At 39.5% G+C, this 21,014-nt stretch overlaps 1 protein-coding gene across 3 annotated transcripts in view; it reads left to right on the forward strand.

Annotated features, from left to right (window-relative positions):
- The first annotated feature begins 10,111 nt into the window (after window positions 1-10,111).
- rhbdf1a (rhomboid 5 homolog 1a (Drosophila)) overlaps window positions 10,112-21,014 on the forward strand; it is a 29,188-nt gene continuing 18,285 nt past the window's right edge. For 2 of the 3 annotated variants that reach the window (XM_039825490.1, XM_039825492.1), the window contains exon 1: window positions 10,112-10,510. The gene's annotated coding sequence lies outside the window, so the exon portion shown is untranslated. The remainder of the gene's footprint in view (window positions 10,511-21,014) is intronic. The other variant, XM_039825493.1, reaches the window with a different exon arrangement.

Raw genomic sequence — 21,014 nt, forward strand, 5'->3', positions numbered from 1 at the left:
TAAATAGAGCTGGTGTGCTCATCATGCCTGCCTGTGCCCAGGAAGTGGATGGCGCCAGTTTGGCTCCAGGCACTGTGGGTCCATGTGGCTTTCTGGAAGACTAACAGTGTGTGTTATGTCACAGACTACAACTTTATCATGAAAGTACAAGTTTGCTGTGCTGTTTTTCTAAGCACTGCGCTGACCCTAAGCTCATGACTGCATGCATTGACTATAAGAGTGGATGGATAGGCTGATTATAGATATATGGATAAATGCAGAGCGTAAATGAGTAAAATAGATTAAGTGACGTTATATTTAAAATAGATGGATTTATTGTGCCATTGAAATTGTTTTTGAGAACAGAAACCAAAAATATTGGTTACATTTTTAAAAATGGACACAATTTGCAGGTCGTTTGCAAATATTTCACATGCAGGCTATTGTGGTTTGTTTGGTTCATTTACATGTTTAACTTCTAGTTACTGAACTAATTATAGCCATCAGATTAAGTTAAAAGTTTAACAAAAATAAGTCCTCTGGACATCCTGCTGAGCTTTATGGTAGCTGCAGCCCACACTGGTTGTGCATGGTTTCTTTAAGTTCATCATTCTGCAGTTATTTATCCTTATGTGTTTTGCACCACTTGTATTTTGTAGGGGCCTTTTTCTCCTTTCCAAGCATTTTGAGCTGTATTTTATTTTAGGCTTTTCTGCTGGAGATTGACCTTTTCAATTTATCCTGCTTGTACAGACCTGGCCTGCTGGAAGGTGGCTTTGTTCCCCACATTGCAGGCAACATATTGTCAGTTGCTGCTGCAGCTTTACACATTGGTTAGATTTAAAATGCTTTATGCCTGCTTTCTTAGTTCTGATGTTCATCAGCCTTTTTTTCTGCTTTAGCTCCTGCAGCTACTTGTTCACCACGTCAACAATAATCTTATCTGGAAGAAGTAGTCTGTTAGTGGACTTGATTTATCAAAAACTATGATTACAAAAGAGCACACTTTATAGCAGGCCTCATGTGCATTAGTGCCACATTGTGTGTGTAGTCAAAGAGCATGAATGCAAGGTAAGAAAAAGAAATCTTTCTCATTTCCACTTTTAATATTCCAAACATTATGCTATTTTTGTATACTGTTTGCTGCTATACTGCTAATGAAGTATTACATTTAGTATAATAAGGAATTTTCCTCAGTCTTTTATTCATTCATTTAAGAGAGGAAAACACAGAAACACAGATAGCAATATTACAAAAAATAGTTCTCCCCCCATAGAGGCCTCTCTCCTTTGGTCAGTCAGATCTTCAGAGAGGTGCCAGAAAATGCAGCATGCTGCTGAAGTGGCAGCCGTCTGTGTGTGTGTGTGTGTGTGTGTCTGTGTGTGTGCATGCATACATGCCTGTTGCATTGCAGAAATAGGTGAAGGGCACATGAGGGTAAGTTGATATACTGCAGCAACATAAAAAAGTGCCATAAAAATTCTCAGTTCAAATATTTGCATGGCTAGTTATTTGATGTCATTGCACCTATTATGTAGTATCTCTTATTGCTTGCTTTTGTTTTGTCAAAATGGTAAAAGTTTTCAAAATCAAATTCTTAAATCATAAGAGTAAGTAACAGTATGCTACTGTAGGATTAGGGAAGTTGTGTAGTAATTATGGATAAAATAATGGCATAAATTATTGAGCCAGGATATGATCCAGACAAAAAATCCTGCTGAGCATGTCTGGTAGAACAGTCCGAGCATGGGTTGTTGACTTTGTCATTGCTGGTGGACCAGTGAAGGCCATTGTTTGCTTTGACTGTTTCCACTGCCTGTCAGCAGTGATGCTGAGGTCTGGGCCGTGCAGCTTTCATTGTTTCTGCCACTGATAATCTTAGAAGCCACAACTTGGCTGTAGCGTTGCATTCTGGATCACTTTCAATTCCAGCAGTCACCGCAGTGATAGTGACGCTGAGCAGGGACTCCAGAGACTCATCTGTGTGTGCAGATGGACGAACAGAATGCAGGCAGACTGAAAATATCTTACTACACCATGAGTCAGAGAATCCTATGAACAATAAGAGTTGATCTTCTGGGTATAATATCCTCTTGTCATGCAGTGTTTAGAAAGTAAAATGTTTTATTAAAGTTGTGATTTTTTTGATAAAGTTTATGTAAATAAAAATGTACACAGTGAAATGTTTCAATTTCTTCTCACTTTTCAAGATTCTGTAAATATATATTCAAGTACTGTATATAGTTTGAAAACCGAGACAGACTGGCATTGCTATCTTTGGTTTATATCTGGCTGTATGAAAACATTACATCAAACACATGACTGAAATGGATTGACCAAAATAATGTCACTATTTTGTCCTGCCATGTTTATGATATCTTAAGTCTGAATGCCAGTACCATCAGTGAAAAAGGAAAAATGCTTTCCCTAAGTAAATTGGCACAATGCCAACATTTTATTTATTGTCTTTAAAGCTTTACTTTTTACAGATTTCTTCTGTGGTAACACATTTTACAAGAATGACAAACCCTTTACCTGCAACAGTGTGGCATTAACGTCCTCAAACGGATAAACTGTGACATACAGCATGTCTACAAGTATAGTAGTACAGTGGTAGTGTTTCAGCAGAAGGTACTGTAATCATAACTATGTGAGACTTTGCTGTTGCATTTCTTTTATATGACAGTCGTAATTAAAAAAAGGACATCTCGGATGTTCTTGGTTGTAAATAAACGCTGTAAACTATTAGTGGCGATGTGTCATAGCTTTTGAACGGCTGAGATAACCTCCATACTGTGTTTAAATTTGTATTGCTTACACAACATCATCATATTTATAACAGATTTTAGTGTTAGCCATCCTCATTCCATTACAAGGTGCAGCAGTAAAGACTCTTATGATAGTCTAAATGGTCTTTCAGCAACACTTTCAGAGGTCTTTTCACCATGAATTGCTGCATTCTTAATTTTCTATCATATGTCTTTTTCTTCTTTTATCTTCTCTTTCTTTTATCATTTTCTGGACCACATGTCTGGAAAAAAGTAGATTGATTGAATGACGCGTGTTTAAAAATACCAAAGCATAAACACAAAGATCAGTTTTCGGTAGGATATACTTCAAATACCAAGACTCCATATCAACCTCCAAAGAAATAGCTTCCAAGAAACCTTTCCAGTAGTAACTTTAATTGCAATCATTTTTGTGACAAGTAACATTCTCATACACAAAGGAGCCTTCTTCCTCACCAAGCCAGTGAGTAGCAGAGCCTGGTAGTCATCTGTAGCCTCAGTGTTTGTGGGATTCATTATTCATTGACGATTCATGATTCATGAGTCTCTTTTCTTGTTTGCTGCAGAGGTGTGGTGTGTGCTGCACAGGTGGCTGGTTTCTCACTGGGAGGGGGAAACAGGAGGGGTATTCCATGGGGGACTCCATTCACACATCTGCACAACAGAGACGTCATGCTTATGGAGAAACTTATGCTTAAACTTATGTCTTTTTCAACATCTGGGATCTCATGCCCACAGGTTTTAACAGAACCACATTTAAACAGGTTAGGGAATACCATGCATGCATGTGTCTACTGTATGTATGTGCTTTCCTTGTATTTGTCTAGACCACATGTATAGTTTTGTTCTGCAATATAGAAAATTGGTGATTTTATTTTTTTATTTTATTAGGATGCCCATTAGCTGATGCAGAACAGGAGCTACTCTTCCTGGGGTCCATACAAACAAAACATGGCAACAGATAAAACATTTTCAAACAAAACAACCACATGAAATAAAAATAAGAAAAGTATAACTAACAATATTCTTTCTCTCAAACATATAACAATACATATTGCTCTTCTTCTCTTCTCTGCTTCTCTTCATAGTCGTCAGATTCATCATTCCCTTATAGAACTGGCTCAGGTTTGCCTTGCACCAGCTCTTGATTATGCTGTTATAGTTTTAGACTTCCGGGGGACTTCCTTTGACACACTGAGCTCCTCTCTCCTCTCTCTTTCCATCTGTGTGCATCCATGTCCCAGAAATGCTTGTTACTAACTTAGCTCTGGGGAGCTTATTCCCCCGAGTCCTTATGTTTTTTCGCCCAGCAGTTTTCCTTGGATTGGAACCTAAATCGTGGTTGCAGCTGTCGCCGTGGTCCTGCTATGCGCCCTGCTACACCCTGCTACGCTCTGCTATACTCTGCAGTGCCCTGCTACGCCCTGCTATGCCCTGTAACGCCCTGCAATGTCCTGCTACGACATTAACTACTACAACTACTATTTCTAGTTATAGTTACATTATCTTTATTGTGACTATTATTGCCACTGTTCATCACACCCCCAACCGACACCGTCAGACACCGCCTACCAAGTGCCTGGGTCTGTCCGAGGTTTCTCCCTAAAAGGGAGTTTTTCTCACTACCCAAGGTTTCTCCCTAAAAGGGAGTTTTTTCTCACCACTGTCACACTAAGTGCTTGCTCTTGGGGGAATTACTGGAATTTTTGTGTCTTTGTAAATTATAGAGTGTGGTCTAGACCTACTCTATCTGTAAAGTGTCTTGAGATAACTCTTGTTATGATTTGATACTATAAATACAATTGAATTGAATATACACGTATATATATGACACTAAATTCATAAGCACTCAATATACAAAAGTGAAATCTTACAACATATTAGTATACATGTAAATATTCCTATACATAAAAAGTATACAGGCATAGGGCCATTAGATGTTGCTTTACTTGTTTTTTAAAGCTTGCTTTATTTTGTGCTTTAGCAATCTCAGCTGGAATTGAGTTCCATACAACCATTCCTCAATACTGTACATTGCTTTGATTGTGTTCTGGATTTAGGAACTGTGTAAATACCTCTGTTGGCATGTCTGGTGGAGTATGTATGTGTGTTAGAGCTGAATGTGAGTTGACTATATAAATAAATAATTAGGAATTTTCAATACATTGATGTTTTTAACAAAAACCAGGAGTGATGCTGATAGCCTCTCTTCAACTTTCAACCAGGAGAGATTGACATGCATGTTGTTTACATCAGACCTAAGTGTGCATCGAAGGGCAAGACAAGCTGCTCTGTTCTGAGCCAGCTACAGTTTTCTTAGATCCTTCTTTGCAGCACCTGACCATATCATTGGTCAATAGTCTAGATGTGATAAAACTGCATCAGGTGACTTGAGATTTGGGTTTAGAGTTTAGTTTCCACCTATTCAGTAGAAACACACTTGAGAAACAGAAACAACTGTGTAGAATCTACTTTTTAAAACTAAGAAGTAGTAACCATATTAGTTATTTTAAACCATATAGTAGTTTTAAAGCATAAAAAGCACAAAAAATAGTCAATAACAGTTTGAGAGCTGTTTTAGTAGATCATTAAATGACAAAAACTTAGCCTTCCATTTGTTTGGTTTATTGATTGAGCCTGCACTAAAATATCCAGCCCCCTGACCTTTCTCAGTCTAGTCTGATAACAGCTTCCTTGTCTGAGCTCATACCTGTGGCTCTCTGAGGGAACAACCGTTGACTTAGGCGGGGGGAGGGCTGTCTGCAGGAGCTCACTGGTCTTATCACAAAAACAAGGGAGTAAATCTGCTCAACATGACCACGCAGCAAAAAAAAAAAAGAAAAACAATCTGCCCTCTTTGATTTCTTCAACAGCCTACTTCTGCTGTGGTATTTAGCAGCAGTACAGTTGGTTGCCTTTTGTCAGTAATGCACAGTATGTGCTCTGTCATTGAATGTAAACCAGCATGCACTGCATTTTAACTCGGTGACTTCAGTTCTACCCAACTATTGATTGTGTGATCATAGCTAGTTGCAAACAAAATCCTAAATTACCAATATTATATACTATCAATGGACCCCTAAAAGCATCATAAATAAGTCCCATGCTTGCATTTGGCTTCTTTTGAATATTTCTTTGGTTTGGTAAACTATGTCACCATGTACAAGCAAAAACCTCTCTGGTCTTAACCCAGAAATGATGGTCTCCCTTCCACTTCTCTGCTTGGTTGAAGAAAGAGGAAGTAATTTATGGACTGTCTGACGATGTCTCTTTGCTTAAACATTACCCTTGCACTCAACCCTTTTATCTGTGTCTGATTGATGGGGCTTCAGGGAGCATTGAGTGCTCCTACAGGTCCTGTGTTGCTTCCTAATTGCTGCCTTTGCCCCAGCTTCAACCCTCCTCAATCCTAGGGGAACAACTTCATGGTATATCAATCAGAGACTACCAGTAGGCCACTGATGGGTCCTTACATAGCTGAGTACATGTAAAAGAGTTGATGAAGTCCAATAAACTCCTGTGGTGGATATACTGTCTTTTGCCTAGTTTAGGACCATGTCTCTGAATTAGCTTGATTTTCAGTGGGCCTATGTCATGCTGGCAGGGACGAGACCTGTGGGTGCAAGACGGAGAGGAGACATGAGCTGAGAGGAAGCTCTAGCCTTTCATACTGTGAACTACAAACAAGACCAGTTGCGAGACCTGTCGGATGTTTGCCTGTATATTTTGGTTTTCCCTCACATTTGAACAGTCTTGATAAAAAATAAGTTTTGGATGTTTCTTGCTACAGATATTACTCACTGCTGCGGAGGAGGTGTTACAAAATTTCACAACCACACTTTAGACATTTATTATATTGGAAAAACTGTGTACCTGCCCTCTCAGCATAAAAATGGGATCATATTATGTCTTCCTATATTTGTTCAGTGGTGAGTGTCTTAATCAAGAACTACATCAAAGTAACCAAGGAACCTGAGCCACTTTTGCCCCGAGACCTCATCTGAGGGAAACTGCGTACTTGCTGCCCCTTGTCAGCACCTCAGAAACCTTCAGCTTCCTAACATCCATCATTTTCCTAGAGAATATTCCCAGGTGGATCTGAGCTTTTACTGAAATCATCATGAAATGCACTGTGATGGTCTTTTTTTATTAGATTGAGCAGCATTGTATTACACCTGTATTACCTGATGCAGAGTGGCTCCATTTCCTCTACTGAAAATATTATTTTACTCTTTAAGTGTGTGCGCTCTTGTTATTTCTTTTAACAGATTTAAATAAGATCAAAAACCCAGAAATGGATGTGACTCCTCAGAGGAACATTGCCTGTAAACAGAGTTTTTTTTAATACATTCAAAATGTATAGATATACAGTCACAGAGATAATTGCTATGAAAATGCCTTTGACTCGGTTTCTGTACATGGTCTCACACTTGGGAATGCCCATGAGGTTTGGGTGTGAATTGATGATTAAGACATGACTGCAGAATCCTACAAGCCAAGTATGGGAGGAATCCCAGCAACAATGGCATACCACACACGTGAATCTCATTTGTGTGTGCATTTGTGGTAGATTAATTTGTCTATGTAGCTCTGTATCTATGTATCTATGTATCTATCTATGTATCTCTGTATCTATGTATCTATGTATGTATCTATCTATCTATCTATCTATCTATCTATCTATCTATCTATCTATCTATCTATCTATCTATCTATCTATCTATCTATCTATCTATCTATCTATACTGTATCTATCTATCTACCTATGTGAACATATCCTGACATTGACAATCACATTCTTTTTTGAGTTATTTTCATGTTGTTGTATACTAAAAGTCTTGACAAACTAAACAAGACAAACCAGTAGCAGCAGCAAACAAGTGTTCAGGCTTAGTTTAATAGGCCTCAGTCAGCCATATTAACATCAGCAGACCCAAAACCTAGGCTCATATGACCCTGGTGTTATATGCTCATGATTTGAAGAAAATGTGTGGGATTCATATAATAGTTAATAGACAATCAGTTTCTTCATTGGCTCAGAAGTAAAGCACGACTGTATAATTCAACTAAAATGTAATGTGAGCACAGAGTTCAGTGATATCATGTGGCACAATGATCATCATCATGTCATGTGGCAACATTGCATGATTTGTCTAGGAAAGGACCAACAATTGGGGAAAAACATGAAGGTTTACATTATACATTTGTAATAGTCCTTTGACATGTTAACACAATGTATTTATCAACATCTATTTATTTATATTCATCATTTCAGTTGTAGACACAGTTGTAGTTGTAGGCTTGCTGAAATATGATTTTAAGTGGTTACAGATTACATGATGCTCAACAGTTATATTAGAAAATCCATCACATGGGGTTGTATGACAAAATAAATCCCTAAATTTAAGAAGTAAGCCCAGAATAAACATATTTGATGAGTATGCAAAGTGGGGGAGGAGGATCGTCACATCTCAAATATCTGATGACCCCTTCAAGTGTGCTGAATGTGATACACCTAACCTCAAATGAATCGAGGGAAGTTTATTTTTCTGTACAGTATGTACCCATCTATGAAACAATCATGAAGTCAGTCACAATTTTATTCTATTTTTGGTCTTTGATTACGACACTAATAAGGTTGTGCAGGTCAGCCGTTTATTGGACAAAGTTCTGAGTGCAAACACTTGCCTACGTATTTACCTTTGTACCAAATGGAGTGCCTTATTGTTTTGTATTGTCTAGGCTTTGAATGTACCTACAGTTCCAACTGGTGACTGAAAAAGTCCAATCTCCAGGTTTTGTTGCACACTTTATTGCTTATGTAATATGTGCAGTGAAATGCAGAGTGGCATATTCTTAAGGCTGTGCTATAATGTTTAATAAATTGCTTACTAATAATTAAAATAAGAGCAAACATTTAGAAAATAAGAAAAGCAATTCCAATATAATAAAAGTAATTCTGCTTTTAAAATCACAAAATAAGAAATATCACCTTTTTGTAATGGTGCATCATCATGGCATGTCACTGAGACTTTTATTTTGAAATCGTCCTATATGTTGTTGTTACAACATGCTGTTTGCTCATTCATATACGCCATAAAACACGCATTAGGCCCATATTAATCAAATAGATCTGTGTAGATAACAGGTGCAGTGGTGACCCAGGCTGAGGATAGGGCAGACACAATAAAAGCTGCTTATAACAAGTAATTTGACTTACCCAGTGTGCTTTTACAGTGCTCCAATCTTATTGTTTAGTTTAGTTTAGTTTATTAGTTTATAATGTTGTGGACAGTCCCCTTTAATGAACTATACAGTAAAAGGAGCAGCTTCAGCCTCAACGGCTAATTTCCAGCTGTAGTCCCCGGCCAGCTGACAATAGGCATCCTAAAATACAATGATTAACATATTAAAATTAGTTACATTACATTTATAATAACAGCAGGCCTAAACAAAAAGGGTTAAAAAATATAAAAAAAGTGGCACACAAACAGACAAGCACAGATAGTGGCAATGGCATTAAATCAGTCCATGCAGTTAATACAATATAAAGGAGACAAAAGAAAAGAGTCTCAAGAGGCCACACTGAAAGCACATACAAGACATAACAGAGGCAGGCAGCAGAGATGGAGCGACAGCAACAATGATTACGTCACATCAAACACACCTCACATAGATTAATGTGTACAGTAATAGTTATCAGACTGCCATGTTTTAAGGTATTTTGTGAAGGTGGAATATGTATGTATATCTTTGATTGTAGTGGCCAATGAATTCCAGTTTTGTAATGCCGTAACAGAAAATGATAATTGGCCAAATGTGCTATTCCTGAATGGAATTAGAAGGTCACCTCGTACGGTGCTTCTGGTGATGTGACTGCTGTTGTTACGTTGGTCAAGCAGAAGGTTTAAGTAGCCTCTTTGGTCCTGATTTTATTGACACAATAATTTTTACATTATTTTCAGTCACAAAGGTTTAGGCTATGTCAGTTTTTAAAAGTAATCCACAACAAATTAAAAGTATCCTTTCCAATTCCTCCCACTGCAGATGCCGAAATTATTATGAAATGATTATTATAAAACATATTGTTGAATTAATAAGGCTACAATTTCAATACTATAGTGTATATACATTACACATGTAGCCCATTTTAAGGGCCCAACTGAGGATTTTACATTTTTGGGAGAATCACTGTAAATGGAGAAATTTAAACCCCGGTTTCAGTCCCCAGACCCAACTCTGGCTGAGGATATCGCTTAGTCACCGGAGTTCACCGGGAGAAGCAGCGCCTCCCTGTGTACACACCGATTGGTTAGTGATCTTGACGGGCTTGCCTTCTCCACAGACCGTCTCCAGTCCAGGGCGGGGCTGACTCTCCGCCAACTGAATTAGGCTACAACCGGCAGAAGAAAACTTACCCAGGGTCGATTCATGGAGCAGTGTGGGAATGCCCTGTCCGTAGGTGGGAAGCAGAGAACCGGACGGCAGCTACCTACATTTCGGCCACACCGCCCTGGGCTGCCTCTGCTGCTGGTGTGATCAAGAGTGACTACATTTAATTCCACGGCACCGGGCTTGGCTTAAAGACATCTGCAGGGTGGAAAGAGAAGCGCGTTTATTCCTGCGCCTCTATCAGGATGATGTGACAAATCACTCATCTGCTGCCAGACAGGAAAAAAATCTGTGAAACCGGATTTGTTTTTTTCCACTGCTGGAGATCATCTGAGCTGGTTGTTGTAAGGGTAAGTTGTGTCATTATTTGATGACTGTCTCCTGTGGTCGCCCATACGGAAGGCAGCAGGCGTAGGAAGCGCTCACGCGTCGTGATCGAGGAGGATAAACGAGTTTATAGGCTACTAGTAGATAGAATTATTGGTCAATTGGTCGACATGGGAATCCTTCACATATAGGCTGGACATAGTAAGCAGAGCATAGTTTAGGTTACAGGGTGCAGTGCCGTTTGCCCTGCTTGTAGTGGAGTTATCATAGTGAAAGTAGTAGGCTATTTATAGTGCTCATGTAGTATAATTGGGGCTACCTTTAGGCCCAATCATCTTTTTTAAAACAAAGTGTGAAACATTTAAGAGATGGCAATGTGTGAAATTACCCTCATATCCAAAATGAGCCACAGGCTAAGAAGCTAAATTACTTTTATTTTTTAATTAAACTTTGCCAAATTCAGGAGAGATTACTTTCATTAGAACCAAGTTGAGGCAACATGAGCTCACGTGACTGGAGGCTGATGGAAGATGGCCTGGCCTAATTGTAATTTTGTCCAAAGGAATGTAGGCTACCTAAATTACTATGTTGTTGACTAATCATGCAATACATCATGCATAAAGTCACACCATGATGACCTCACTCATCCTTCTCCCAGTCCTTCTCCTTTTCCTCCCCTTCCACCTTCTCCTGGTTATTATCAGCACCATCACCATCATTTTCATCAAAGGCAATAATGAATGTTTATGCATGTTTCTTTAAATTAACAAATAGCAGCACCACACATTTGCTTTGCTATTGATGACTACACACAAATGTTACATAATTTATGATGAAAAGAGCAGCAGACAGCATGCGCTTCTCATATAATCTCCCTGCACTCGAACCCTTTGATCCTGAAAGTATTCTTTTCCTTTGCACTAACACACATTGACTCAAAGTGACTCATGACAGACAGTCACAGAAGGGCACAAATTCCACAAAATCATACAAATGGAGGGGCTAACTCAATGTCTAGATTTGACTCATTAGAGGTTGAATGCTCCAGGAAGGCAGCTCACATATTAACAAACTGCAAACTTGTTGACATCGGAAAGGTTACGCGCTCCAATGTCCTACAATACCTGGGCAGACTGAAGTGAAACCATAGACGTACTGTATTAGAAACTGCTGAGTTATTTTGGCAGACAGGACATAGGAGCACATGGCCTGGTTTGTGTGCCCAGTGTTCCTGAAACCTTATCGCAAGGAAGGAGGGGGATCATTGCTCGGATGATGTAATCACACCAATAAAGCAGGGCTCTGATGTGTGATAGTGGCAGTCATGCTCATCCTCTGTATCTGATCCAACTGGACCCCAGAGAGAGTATTCCCAATGTGTGCGTGTGTGTGTGTGTGTGTTTGGATGTTTATGTGGGTGCATGTGGGTACGTGATACTTGGAGGGAGCTGGGAGTAGCTCTGCTGAGGCAGGTGGACCATCCAGACTGGCCTGTGTTGACTAGCTGGTATGTGAGTTTTCCAGGGGGCTGTTGAGGGGGCCAAACTGTAGTCATGCCTGCATGACTCATGGCGCGGTATCTGTCTGTCTGTCAGTCTGGCCAAGTTCACAATCCTGTACAACTTCTTCACAGTGTTGCCTTCAAAAGAGCTAATGAGCATGATTTTATCAACCTTCATTCATTGCCATTCTTTAATAGATATTTCTTGCCATACATCTCAAAGCATGCATCACTACGCAGTAGCACCATAGTGATGTTTTTCACATGTGGCCTAATCGCTTCAAGATGATGCATCTGGGGCATTTCCATCAGAATTGAATCTCTTTTTGACCTCACCCTTTTCTATTTGAACTAATCTTTTCCTACATGTTCACCTATGAGAGAGTGTAAGAATGTGGTTTTATTTTTGTTAATATGTTATACATATTTGTACATATGCATTATATGCTATATGGTATACACTCCTTTACATCTCAGTTTTCATGTTGTGCCTGCTATTGGTTGAACTCAGCAGACTGAGTCTGAGTGTATGGTGGGTAGGTCAGTCTACCACATGAATCCTTAATTTTATAAATGAGTGCTGTTGTTATACACATTTTTTGCAATTCCGATTTAAGGACAAGGATGTATTTATTATGGACCAAACGTATTGAAATTGTGCATAACCTTGTTTGTAAGCTGTCCATTAATCAAAAGACCATACTGAAATGTAAATTTTTTTTAGACATCTGTGTCTTTAGGCAGGGTGGTGGTCCAATATGGGTCATTCTGGTTAATCAAACCACGTTCTAACACTCTCTCATATAGGTTAACATGCAGGAGAATTTTCCTTTAAATCCAGAGGTCAGAAACTGGTTGATTTCTGAGGGAATGCTCCACCTTCAAGCAGGACACCGTCATTTAGCCAAGAATGGTCTTTCTTTGTAGATTTGATGCTCTTCTGATGAGATGACGCACAACTACAAAGCAGCGATAGATTTCCTGGAAGAAGCCCTCTGAAATCTGAAATCTGCCTATTCCCGAACATGGGTGTACTCTCTGTGATTGTTGTCATTTTCTTCAGTCTCTGGACACAGTTTGCTCTGAGTTCAGGCGAAATGAGCGTTACAGTTGAACAGTCCCATGTGTGCAGAGCACATGCTTCTCTAAATAACCTTAGGCTCTTTCTCCAACAAACACATCTGTATCACGTGTCAAAAGTTTGTTCACTTGAGAATCCTGTTTTCGGGTGCGACCTGAAGTTTACATTTATTACTGACCAGGTAAAGTTGCTCTGACCATATGTTAAACAAATAATAATAAATAATATGATGGTATAACATACCATATTAAGTCTGTCTCTTTCTGTATTATTTAATGGGCACTTCCATAAATGAGTCCACTATATGGATCTATCCTTTAGGAATAATCTCATGATTCTGCGTGCTTTTCATATAAGCATTTCACATGTTCACATTCTGCTAAACCCTGACAGGATGCTGATTTTCACATAAAGTTCCCTTAAGCAGCATTTAAAAAAATCCAAACTGTATGACAATATCATTTAATATTCTATAATCTGTATCTTCTTTTTCTAGTTTTCCAACTCTTCAGTGAGCCTAAATGATTCTTACTTTAAAATATATCAAAACACAAGAAACCATGTTTTTTTTATTGCTGCACCCTTATACTTCAGGAATCATTATATTATATTGTGTGCCTTTTTTTACTCTCCCTTTGCAAAAAGTCTGCTCAAGATATTTATTATCTTTGGAAACTTTAGGGTCTTGAATATAATTTAAAATAAAACCTGTTTCTGTTGGTTTAAACAGTGCTTATCCACTTATTCTAATATTGTTGTGATCGACCTACTCACTACCTACTGTTTAAGTGTTCGTAAAAGCTTAATGAGTTTAAGTAATATATAGCTGAATTACATATTTCTGAGACTGTCATCATGGGCAGCTTTGTGTGAAAACTGCTACATTGAAGATTGTCTCATCGGTTGATTTGTAAATGTGGGGCATGGCAGCAGTATCTGGAGAGGTCAAACATGTTAACCAACTTGTTCTGCTACTTTGGAGACAATACGCATACTTTCTTGCTAAATATTTTGGTTACAACTGTTCCCACAACTGAGCTCCAACAGACATTAGCATTAAAAGCATGTCAGGTATGTTTTTACAGGGGATTGATGGTAAGAGATCCCACAGGCAGTGTTTGATCTAGTTCTCGCTGGTACTCGCTCAGCTCGTACCTTTTTTACTTTGATGTGGTTACAGTTTTGACTAAGTTTTCAGCCGCAGGAACAGTGATTTGTCTCGCATGTCAAATAATATGGCATTTGTGGAAAAACAGAAACTGTGTTGTGTCTCTTGTGTCCGTAATGCATATGCATTATGGAATGTAAGCACATTCTGCCTTATTATCAGAGGGAAAAAAACATGTATTTTTGTGGTGCATTGGTTTTAATTATACAGGACGTGTAGTGTGTTTGTTGCTCATACATCATCTTATGGCTGCTTGTTTGCCTGCAAACTTCCCCTGTTGACGGCTCTGTTGTGTGACTCGCAGCCGTTGAATCCCGTTCTACCCATCCTATGACATCTTGGTGGTGGCATGATGCAGCGGCAGCTATGACGGGGAAGTCAGTTGTGATGTAATGCTATAATGCAGGAACAGGGCTATTTCAGGGCTACCTGTGAGCCTCCAAGGCCTCCATTTGCCCACATGAAACTCTGCCCTTCCCTCAGTCAGCACCTCATCTGTCATGAGCCAGACGGCCATACATGAACCAGCATTCACAGAATTTACTAGAAACTTTTGAAGCACAGGTTTGGAGAAAATTGGAGAAGTGACTAAATTGAAAATACAGGTTATTATGAATTGTTTTTACAGTTATTTGGTTCAGGCCAACATTAGGCTGTAGCTGAGATGAAAACATCTAATTTGGGGTTTTTAGGGAATTTTTGTTCCCGTAGCTTGTGTTCTCACTGACATGTTGTGCGAGTCTGGTTAACCTCAGGACAATGCTAATTTTCAGGGATGTGGGAATTTTTCCCAGTAGGCTAGCACTTATAGACAAGCAGCAATGGCTCCTTGAACTTTGATCTTCCTCTTTAAGTGTGAAGAGCTGTTTGAGGGTGTGTCCACAGATAACTCAATAAATATCTTTCTTAACCTAGTGCCTCGAGACTGGAATATATATGTCAAATATGTTTGTGTAGTCTTACCTGGGTGAAATCACTTGACAGAGGGTTTTGTTTCAAAGCTCACACAGGCTTAAAAAAACAGTAGTACAACTTGATGGGCTACTCATTGCAGTGTAATTGTTAGAAATGCACTGAGTTTTGTCCAGATGAATATTATTACTTTGCTTTTTGATTGTTCACTGGAGATGGGTTGTCCTGCAAGAGTTAAAAAGCTACCTAAAAAGACAAAAGATTCAAAATCTGCCAACCCAAAAGTTCTTGGTTTGTCCTCGTAATTAAATGATTTAATCGATAAAGCGTTTAGTTACAACCTTTAAAACCTTTCTAAAATTGGATTTTTTTTACAGAAGAGTTAGACGGACCAGAACATAATATTCAAAATATATCCAGAAAATGTTGTTGTTGTTTTTTCTTGCTAATCCACAGTGGAGACTGTAGTGCAGCACAGGGCTGACATGCTGTAATGACAACATTGTGTTGTATTCTGTTTACTTTTTCTCAGACCAGAAACCCACTCAAGGAACACCATATCCTAGTACTTTTACAACAGCGATGAGGGTGCAGTTTTAAATAGGATAGCCCCCCCCTCCTCTATCTTTGGCACAGTTGGTCGTCATACCTAGAAGCTGTGAATCCTCATTGTATACCAGACTGCTAAACTCAAGTTGACTGTTCCCTGAATGGAACATGCAGTTATATCTGGACAGTTTCAACAGTCCCACCAACATCACATACCATGCGCCAAACTCACTGCAGCAACTTTCCCAGAAATGAGGGTGTGTTTTGGAATCCTCTGTGACTTTTCTTTTACTGGCTTTTTTCGGAAGAGGTGGATCTTAGTTGGTTTGAATGCAATTTTTTGACTGAACTTCAACCATTTAAGTGTTGAAATACGAGTGTTTTCATTGTGTCACTAAAATATGCCCATGGTGGATCTTAAAGGTGCAATATGTAATACTGACAGCTAGTGTTTAAAATAGTTACTGCAGTACAAATTCAAAATACTTGAGCGAGTCGTCTCCCCCGCCACCTCCTCCCCAGACTCAAAGTTCACGTTGGTTGCCAGGCTGAGACCGGAGCATCCAACAATGTTGCTAGACGCTTGTCACACAAAGCCTGACATTACGCCATAGCACAGCAGAGTAGCTAACGTTAGATGCTGGCTATATTGACAGTCCGTGCTCACGCAGAGCTCTGTACCCAACTGACAGACACACTTTTTCAGCTTAGAATTACAGTAGGAACCACTAAAAAAACCACAACCTTGCCGTCCTCTTCACACGCCAGACAGAAACTTCGTTGGCTTAGAATTACGATAGGAACCGCTAAAAATACCACTGCCTTGCCGTCCTTTTCCACCCGACTGAAATACACTCTTTATTGGCTTAGAATTACGGCAACAATCGCTAAACACACTGCAAAGTCAAGGTCCTCTCTTCCCGATTCACAGCCCCCCTCTTTTGGCTTCAAATAACACACCGTTGTCGGCTACAGCCGCTGAAGAGGCTACACGTTGTAAACAGCCGTGGCCCGCTTGCCTGGTCTTTCGGTAACTTTAGCAGTTAACAGGGTTAGCATGGAGGTGTTAGCCAGGACCAGTCGTGATCACTTTACTGGCTGTGTCTCAGTTGTTTTTGCGATTAACCAACTTGGGTACTCTAGCTATATAATTCAATGTGAGTAGCTACACAAATGTTGAAATGACATAAAATGCCCGTCCCTAGTAGCTGTGATAAATTAGCCTGAAGCTATGCTTACCTGTTCAGGAGGAAATTAGCCAACTCTGCGTCCTTTTGGGCTCTAAGCTGTCTCCATCTTTCAAATACATCTCCAATATTTACCCGGGGTTTGTAACGTCTCTGGTCACACAACTGTTAGAAACATGCCGTTTTTTTATGTTGGGTAGAATCTATCTCCATTGATCCCATTCGTTCGTTTGTTTGCTGCTTTCATGGCTGTACTAACGTTACAGCTGTAGTGCGCTGGGTTTAAGTTTTTACAGGTATATCTGGCAACCCGGCCTGGTTGGGAAACTGGGCAGTTGATAACAACACACAGGCCAAAACACAAACAGAAAATCCGTCACAGAATGGACATTTCTAGCATTGTTGTCAGAAAAGATAGTATTTCAACTAAGCATGTTTCCTTAATACCTGATGACACATTGGGGTCATTTATGGATTTATTACAGTAAACATATTACATATTGGACCTTTAAGTCTTATTTCAATTTTTCAGTTGTGCTTTTATACAAATAGATTTTGGTTAATCTGCTGTTTTTTTTTTTTTACTAGCCAGGCGCCATTGGCATATTATCAGATACATATACCTGATCCTGTAACTCTTAACTTTCCTTTTCTACTGCCTCTGCTTCTCCTCACACCCATGCCAAGCCTTCCATTTGCCAGTTGACAGAGCTTGTAATGACGCTTGCCAGGGAAAATGATGTAAAGCTGCTCATTTATGGTGCCCAGTTGATCACGCCCAGTTATAGTGAAGGCATCATGCTAGAAGCGTAATATGTGGTAAAGCATATTCACTCAGAACTCGGCAAACGGTAATGCAAATCAAAAGTAATTTATTCTTGGACGCTGTCAGGGTTTGTACTCCCACTCTGGGAAGTAGTTTTTTTCTTGTTTCACTTCTCTCATCTTGTCTGAACTAGACATTCTGTCTCCTTACCAATTGTATTTCCTGATCATTTATAAGCAAGTAAGTAATTGAGTATTTGTCACTCTTGCATGACAAAATTTGCTTGTTGTCAAACCATGAGCAGAGTAAGCAAGCATCCCTACATGTGTGTATGTGACCTGGTGGGTTAAATAAGTTAAATCAGGATTGAGGAGGCCTCCCCCTTACTGGGGCTGTGACTGTCCCACAGGACCTGCCCCTGAGCCTTCCCAGTTTTCCTGTGCTTTTGTTGGGACTTTTCCACTGATCTTTTGGCCCAGCTGCATAGCTTCATTCTTCCTCCTTCCGCCCCCATCATCCTTGCTTTTACATCTCCCTGATCCCAGCTCGGAGACCCTGGACTCACCTCTGCGTGTTCCCCTGGGTGCCCCCTCGCTTCCTCAAAGTAGCCTATAACAGAGGCTATGGAATTTCTAAAAGAAGTGAAATTACACTAAACAGAAATTCTGTTATTTTACCCTTGAGTCTGAAATATTCAATTGTTTAGGAAAAAAGCAAATGAGATTAAATTGTATAACATGATTTTGATGCTTATAGGAATTAGTGTGTCTAATGCGACCAGTCAGAATCCAGTGCAATTCAAGTCAAATATTTACCATGTGCAGAGAAACACATGTATCTGTGAATGTTCTTATTTATCTGCAAGGTCTTTCTGAGAACTGTCTTTTGAAAACCAGTCATAGAAATGGCGCCACCTTTATGAGTGATTCTCACTTGCTTTGACACAGACCCAAATCTCATCTCACATTTATCTGAATCATTGCTCCACCATCTACATTGTTCACAGCCCCTGCCAAAATGCATTGTGACCCACATTTATGTCCTCCCACAATGGCTGAGTAACTGTCAGACCAACAGATTTCGCCTGTGGGTTGGAAATGTTGGAGACTATATCAGAAATACACTGTTGGTGAACTTTATTTTATTTCTTTTCTACACTATAGTTTGAGCAGAGGGTAGTTTGTAGTTGATTTATGTGGGATTGATTTGTGTGCTCTTCCCACCACATGCAGTGCTGGGAACTAGAGCACTTACTGTAGCTACGAACAAGCGCTTATCTGTTGGTCAAACTTGATCTTCCATAAGTCATTCCCAATAAGATAAACTTCATTTTAATGATGGCTCTCTGCCTTTTCTGCTTTTCTTTCATCCGCATATTTGCCTGTGTATCAGATGAAAGAGATTCAAATGAGTTGTGTGTTGAACAAAAGGTTCCCCTCTGTATTGGAGGGAGGGGAACCTAAAGATTAAATAGGTCTCTGTGGCTGTTGCCTCTGCAAAAATAAAATAAAGTTCTCCTACCTGTGACAAAATCAAGTCACAGATTTTCTGAAAGAAAATCTGCCTCTATGTGACAATGATTTGTGACACTAAATGTGTTATGGCGCAAAAGGAGGTTGCTGGCACAACAACCTCAATTGAAATCCCCCGTCCTTCACTTGACTGTGAACTCTGGCTATACACATATACACACCGCACACTTGCCCACAGCTTGCAGTGGTGAAATCAATGCAGTCAATAATCTGTACTCTGGGCTGTAACAGGTCTGCAAATCTGTCAAGGAGAATTTTATTTATTTTAGTGATTTCAGTGTATCATAAGCAATTTTTAAAAGATTGAAAGGGTAAAAAACCTTTAATTAGACCTTGCTATGAGGGTTGAGTCATGAAAAAAACGAAAGAGGCTTTGAATCAAATTCCTAATACATTCCTAATACAGTCATGTCAAAAGAATACATTAGTAAAACATTTAAATATTAGAATATTAGATTGAATGATTCATTATCTTGAACATGACTAGATAGTGTTTAGTTTTTATTGCCATGGTATGCCATTTTAATCTCACAATCCTTGATATGGCTCTTCCTCCTCTCTTGTTGATACAGGTTCACTTTAGTGTGCTTTTAGAGACATTTAGCAGCGATTTTGGACTTGGAAGAAATTAATTGAAGAGGGGGTTTCCAACTTGTTCACTTCTCTTTGACCAATTTTGAGAAAAAAGTATATTGTTAATTAAAATCTTTCGCAACATAAATTACATTTTAATCCTCAAATCCTGAAGATATTTGCTGTAGTAAAGTAATATGTCGAGTAATATGTTGGTCCAATGATTTTGAAGTGGAATGAAAGTGTTTTGGAAAATTGAATTAGGCAATTTGTTAACCTCTAAAGTCCATCATCATCATGCTGTGGATGCTGTCATTTGAGAAGCTACATTTTATAGTAATGGTAAGATAATAAGAATTCAATTATTCCTTATTGCCTTTGGAAACCCCTTTTACCGCCAACTTAGGGGTTGACTTTGTAGAGCTCTGTGTCATGAAAAACCAGACAGCCAATCTCTCTCTGCTTGAATCCATGCTAATATTGCTAATTCCCTTTGTGCCAGGGCTACAGGCCACACATCATCTGCTCTCTTCAATAGAAGTGTCAACTTCAATGTCACACTACACACACACAGATCTCTCTCTCTGGCAGCTCTGTGCCAGGCCGGAGTTGGCTGCTGGCCTGACTCAAACAAGCCTAAGGCCTAACATTTTCTGCATACAGTGACATATGCTCATCATGGACAGGGATGGGATGTGTATGTTTACACATGCAATGTGGTTGTGTTCCTGTGCATGTGAGCAAGTGTATGTTGTTTCCGTGGTTGTGTGGACCGGACACGGAGAATGCGCCCGGTCTGCAGTGTGTTTCCTGCCTTCGTTTTGCACGTCTCCCCCGTCCTCTGCTCTGCACTTCCTTCCTTCCAGCACTCCTCTGTAAAATAAGCAGTAACCTGACCTCTCTCCATGCTGGTGGTCTCCCACAGAGGATGTGAGATGACAGAGCTGATGGCTCTCCTTTGTGAAGTATTTTTAATCCTGTTGATTGATTAGATCAGAAAGATAAACCTAAACAGTTGTGACAGTAGCATGACACTGTGCTGTTTTTTCTCTGTTTTTATGACTCAATGCTTATCTAGCTTTTGTCCATTAACCGTGCACGCCAATACGACATCTCTGCTAAACTATAATGGAGTTATAGATGCGCCTCACCCTGAGTAATTATGTCAGCTGGGAATTTGCTTAGTGCGCCATTTCCATTGATGGAGGAATGAAAACTTCAGCTTGCTCTTGCTTTTTTTGACTACGATCAGGCTGCA

Source organism: Perca fluviatilis, chromosome 15 (genome assembly GCF_010015445.1).
Source record: "Perca fluviatilis chromosome 15, GENO_Pfluv_1.0, whole genome shotgun sequence".
NCBI lineage: Eukaryota > Metazoa > Chordata > Actinopteri > Perciformes > Percidae > Perca > Perca fluviatilis.